Here is a 6,000-nt window from a genome sequence, read left to right as displayed (position 1 = left end):
CACCTGAAATTCTGATGCAAAAGAAGATGCTGCTCTGTGCTGTAAGAAAAAATGTTTACCTTAAACTGGAGGCTTCATAGACCACCAGCTGCAGTCTGTCTCCCTTTTCTGTACAACAAACTTTTGACCCTTCTAGCTGAGAACTACAACTTCTGTATACAGGGCCTGACTGTCAGCTGCTCACTGGTCAATTAACCCACACAGTGTGTAACCCCTTCAGATGGTAGCCAGATATCACAGAGAAATTTGACACCTGCAGTGACTTCAGCTTAGAGGTTTACGAATAGAAATGAGGCACTACAGCTCTCCAAGCCTTCTCAGGACAATACAAATAGCCCAAGATGAACAGTGTCACTCTAAGACTATATCTGATGGCCAGATGAGGGTGTGTGCAATTTAATTGCATAATGATATAATTAGCATAGATACATTAATTTAAACTTACTCGTGGATCTAGAAGGGGTGTGGACATGGCCAATCCTGGAATTTGCATGCAGTGTTACAGAGTAACGGAGATCCACGCCTAATTTAGGCGTAAGAATTTAGACCAGGTTTCAGTTGCTGTAAATCCTCACACTCAAAATTGGGTGCAGATCCTGGTGCAAACGGTATTCTGTAAATTGCACCCAACTCTGAGCGGCATTTATAGAATAGCGTTTTAACGCCAATTTTTATCAGCGCTGGTTTTTTGCTGCCATATAAAGAACTTAGCCCTGTTTGTACACACAGAAACACACACGAACTGCTTAGTCAGAACAGGAAACAGACATCCCCAGGACCTTCTTTAGATACATTTTCAATGCCATTTTCCTACTTATTTCCTACAGGTTATTCAATTATTAATCCTGATGCTATATTCAAGATTAAAAAGGAAGACGAGAAATATTTCACTCAACATTTTGAGTGGGAGGGAAAAGAAAACCCAAATGATTCCATGAAGAGTAAGTAGATGTTTTGGATTTGAAGGGCTCTGAATTTTCAGATCAAAGTCTCCAGGCATTTAGAGACTTAAAATCCATTTCCTAATTTAGTATTACCTTATCCTTGGTGAATCCTTCTAAATGTGTTTTCTCTAACCAGGCCTTCCAATTGTAACGTCTGTGTTCTCACTGAGTGTTAAAGAAGAGGAAGATCTCCCTTTGATGGATCCAACTAAATCAGAGACATCTGAACAGACTCACCCTCCTGTAACAAGTAAATATAAAATTCCTCCTGCACAGCTTACTAAAGTCAGCTGGGATTATTTAGGAATTCAGAACTGGTGGGATAAGAATCCATTACCCTCTCTATAAAGCAGATGCTGTCGCTTATTTTGGTTCTGTATCAGTGGAGCCACCTGTGAAAAAGCATCATTCTGGGCATTTATAGGCCTTCAGGCTCATTTTCGAAAGAGAAGGACGCCCATCTTCGACATAAATCGGAAGATGGACGTCCTTCTCACAGAAACGTCCAAATCGGTATTTAGACGTCCCCAACTGCAATTCGTCGCAGGGACGGCCAAAGTTCAAGGGGGCGTGTTGGAGGCATAGCGAAGGCGGGACAAGGGCATACCTAACACTTGGACGTCCTTGACCCATAATCGAAAAAAGCAAGGACATCCCTGACGAGCACTTGGATGTTTTTCTTACGACCAAGGCACAAAAAGGTATCTGAACTGACCAGATGACCACCGGAGGGAATCGAGGATGACCTCCCGTTACTCCCCCAGTGGTCACTAACCCCCTCCCACCCTCAAAAATATCTTTAAAAATATTGATTGCCAGCCTCTATGCCAGTCCCAAATGCCATATTCAGGTCCCTGGAGCAGTTTTAGTGGGTGCAGTGCACTTCAGGCAGGAGGACCCATCCCCATCCCCCCCTACCTGTTATGTTTGTGGATGAAACAGCGAGCCCTCCAAAACCCACCAGAAACCCACTATACCCACATCTAGGTGCCCTCCTTCACCCATAAGGGCTATGGTAGTGGTGTACAGTTGTGGGTAGGGGGGTTTGGGGGTCTCAGCACACAAGGTAAGGGAGCTATGTACCTGGGAGCAATTTATGAAGTTTACTGCAGTGCCCCCTAGGGTGCCCAGTTGGTGTCCTGGCATGTCAGGGGGACCAGTGCAGTACAAATGCAGGCTCCTCCCACGACCAAATTGCTTGGATTTGGTTGTTTCTGAGATGGACGTCTTTGGTTTCGAAAATCAGAAACGTCCATGTGTAGCGACGTCCAAATCTAGGAACGGCGAAATTTAAGGATTTGCACATCCCTGACGGTATTTTTGAAACGAAAGATGGACGTCCATCTTTTTTTTGAAAATACGGGTTTCCCTGCCCCTGGATCAGGACGTTTCGCAAGGACGTCCAAATCAAAACTTGGACGTCCCTTTCGAAAATGCCCCTCCTTGTGGTAACTTTTTTTCCTAAATATATTGGGCCAGATTCTACATATCGCGCCTCACATTCTGCACTGAAATGCAATCGTATTTGATAACAACATGCGTAACTTAATTGGCTTAACAAGTCAATCAGCATTGCTAACAGCACTTAACAAGCAATAATGAGCACTAATTGGCAATAATTAGAATTTACACGCATAACTCACTAAGCGCATGCTGTAATGAACTGCGCCTAAATTCTAAACAGTTCAGTTCAAAGGGACATGGCCATGGGCGGGGAAATGGGTGTTTTGTGGGCATTCCCAAATGTAAATGGAGACATGTAGTTTTAGGCGCTCTGATATGAACTGAGCATATTCTACATACTGCACCCAAATTTTATAGAATGTCTAGGCGGAAATGAGTTCCGCATAGATTTTTTAAGCACCACATATAGAATCTGACCCACTGTACTGTTTATTTTCCTATAATAGGCTCCCACAATGTCAAGCCTGGCATTTTAATCCAGTTTGAGCAAGAGGGATGCAGGACTGAGCTTCCTGGATGTGAGGAAAGAGGAAATCTGACCACCACAGGCACATGCGAGGAACTGCCTGAAGCCTGGATTAAAGCTAGTAATGAGGTGATACAAACTTTTCCTATAAGAAAGATGCCTCCTCTGGACCAGGGATAGTGAGAATGAGTTGTTATAATCACAGCCTCTGACTTCTAACCTTTGTTGTGTAGATAAGGTACATAAGTACATAAGTAGTGCCATACTGGGAAAGACCAAAGGTCCATCTAGCCCAGCATCCTGTCACCGACAGTGGCCAATCCAGGTCAAGGGCACCTGGCACGCTCCCCAAACGTAAAAACATTCCAGACAAGTTATACCTAAAAATGCGGAATTTTTCCAAGTCCATTTAATAGCGGTCTATGGACTTGTCCTTTAGGAATCTATCTAACCCCTTTTTAAACTCCGTCAAGCTAACCGCCCGTACCACGTTCTCCGGCAACGAATTCCAGAGTCTAATTACACGTTGGGTGAAGAAAAATTTTCTCCGATTCGTTTTAAATTTACCACACTGTAGCTTCAACTCATGCCCTCTAGTCCTAGTATTTTTGGATAGCGTGAACAGTCGCTTCACATCCACCCGATCCATTCCACTCATTATTTTATACACTTCTATCATATCTCCCCTCAGCCGTCTCTTCTCCAAGCTGAAAAGCCCTAGCCTTCTCAGCCTCTCTTCATAGGAAAGTCGTCCCATCCCCACTATCATTTTCGTCGCCCTTCGCTGTACCTTTTCCAATTCTACTATATCTTTTTTGAGATATGGAGACCAGTACTGAACACAATACTCCAGGTGCGGTCGCACCATGGAGCGATACAACGGCATTATAACATCCGCACACCTGGACTCCATACCCTTCCTAATAACACCCAACATTCTATTCTGCTGAATTTTTATTCTGTTCCACTCAATATCCTCTTTAACATATTGCTTTACCACCCTACAGTTTAATCCACTCTGTCATGGTGATATAATTGTACCCTGCCCTTTATATCTATCTTTCATTTAGTGCAATATACTCTAACTCCCATCTTATTTTTCAAGCTTCTAGGATTTATATACAGTGGGGGAAATAAGTATTTGATCCCTTGCTGATTTTGTAAGTGTGCCCACTGACAAAGACATGAGCAGCCCATAATTGAAGGGTAGGTTATTGGTAACAGTGAGAGATAGCACATCACAAATTAAATCCGGAAAATCACATTGTGGAAAGTATATGAATTTATTTGCATTCTGCAGAGGGAAATAAGTATTTGATCCCTCTGGCAAACAAGACCTAATACTTGGTGGCAAAACCCTTGTTGGCAAGCACAGCGGTCAGACGTCTTCTGTAGTTGATGATGAGGTTTGCACACATGTCAGGAGGAATTTTGGTCCACTCCTCTTTGCAGATCATCTCTAAATCATTAAGAGTTCTGGGCTGTCGCTTGGCAACTCGCAGCTTCAGCTCCCTCCATAAGTTTTCAATGGGATTAAGGTCTGGTGACTGGCTAGGCCACTCCATGACCCTAATGTGCTTCTTCCTGAGCCACTCCTTTGTTGCCTTGGCTGTATGTTTTGGGTCATTGTCGTGCTGGAAGACCCAGCCACGACCCATTTTTAAGGCCCTGGCGGAGGGAAGGAGGTTGTCACTCAGAATTGTACGGTACATGGCCCCATCCATTCTCCCATTGATGCGGTGAAGTAGTCCTGTGCCCTTAGCAGAGAAACACCCCCAAAACATAACATTTCCACCTCCATGCTTGACAGTGGGGACGGTGTTCTTTGGGTCATAGGCAGCATTTCTCTTCCTCCAAACACGGCGAGTTGAGTTCATGCCAAAGAGCTCAATTTTTGTCTCATCTGACCACAGCACCTTCTCCCAATCACTCTCGGCATCATCCAGGTGTTCACTGGCAAACTTCAGACGGGCCGTCACATGTGCCTTCCGGAGCAGGGGGACCTTGCGGGCACTGCAGGATTGCAATCCGTTATGTCGTAATGTGTTACCAATGGTTTTCGTGGTGACAGTGGTCCCAGCTGCCTTGAGATCATTGACAAGTTCCCCCCTTGTAGTTGTAGGCTGATTTCTAACCTTCCTCATGATCAAGGATACCCCACGAGGTGAGATTTTGCGTGGAGCCCCAGATCTTTGTCGATTGACAGTCATTTTGTACTTCTTCCATTTTCTTACTATGGCACCAACAGTTGTCTCCTTCTCGCCCAGCGTCTTACTGATGGTTTTGTAGCCCATTCCAGCCTTGTGCAGGTGTATGATCTTGTCCCTGACATCCTTAGACAGCTCCTTGCTCTTGGCCATTTTGTAGAGGTTAGAGTCTGACTGATTCACTGAGTCTGTGGACAGGTGTCTTTCATACAGGTGACCATTGCCGACAGCTGTCTGTCATGCAGGTAACGAGTTGATTTGGAGCATCTACCTGGTCTGTAGGGGCCAGATCTCTTACTGGTTGGTGGGGGATCAAATACTTATTTCCCTCTGCAGAATGCAAATAAATTCATATACTTTCCACAATGTGATTTTCCGGATTTAATTTGTGATGTGCTATCTCTCACTGTTACCAATAACCTACCCTTCAATTATGGGCTGCTCATGTCTTTGTCAGTGGGCAAACTTACAAAATCAGCAAGGGATCAAATACTTATTTCCCCCACTGTATAGACATTTGAAAGTGTGTTTTTTGTCTGTACTGGATTTACAGCTTGCTTACTAGTTGAGAGGGATAGTTAGCAGTCTTTACTTTCCATCTGCTCTTCTCTTAAGGCGTCTGGCGTACTTCTGCCTTTGTTTCAACTTCCCTATCGCGATGCCCTTACTTCCCTGTTCTGATACCATCCTTTTCAATATAACTAATCCCAATCCGTCTGCTCCTGAATGACTGTCAACATCCCCCATGCTTCCCCTTCCTCAGAATGTTGTCCAGTTCCTAACAAATCTAAATCCTTGTTCCCTGTACCATTGTCTCACCCACATATTGAAACTGGAGCTCTGGGTCTTGAATGTGAAACAGGGAATATTTCTGAGAATGTTACTCTGGAGCTTCTGGATTTCATCTTTCTATCCAAGA

The sequence above is a fragment of the Microcaecilia unicolor genome, chromosome 3 (genome assembly GCF_901765095.1).
Source record: "Microcaecilia unicolor chromosome 3, aMicUni1.1, whole genome shotgun sequence".
NCBI lineage: Eukaryota > Metazoa > Chordata > Amphibia > Gymnophiona > Siphonopidae > Microcaecilia > Microcaecilia unicolor.
This window is presented reverse-complemented; position numbering follows the sequence as displayed.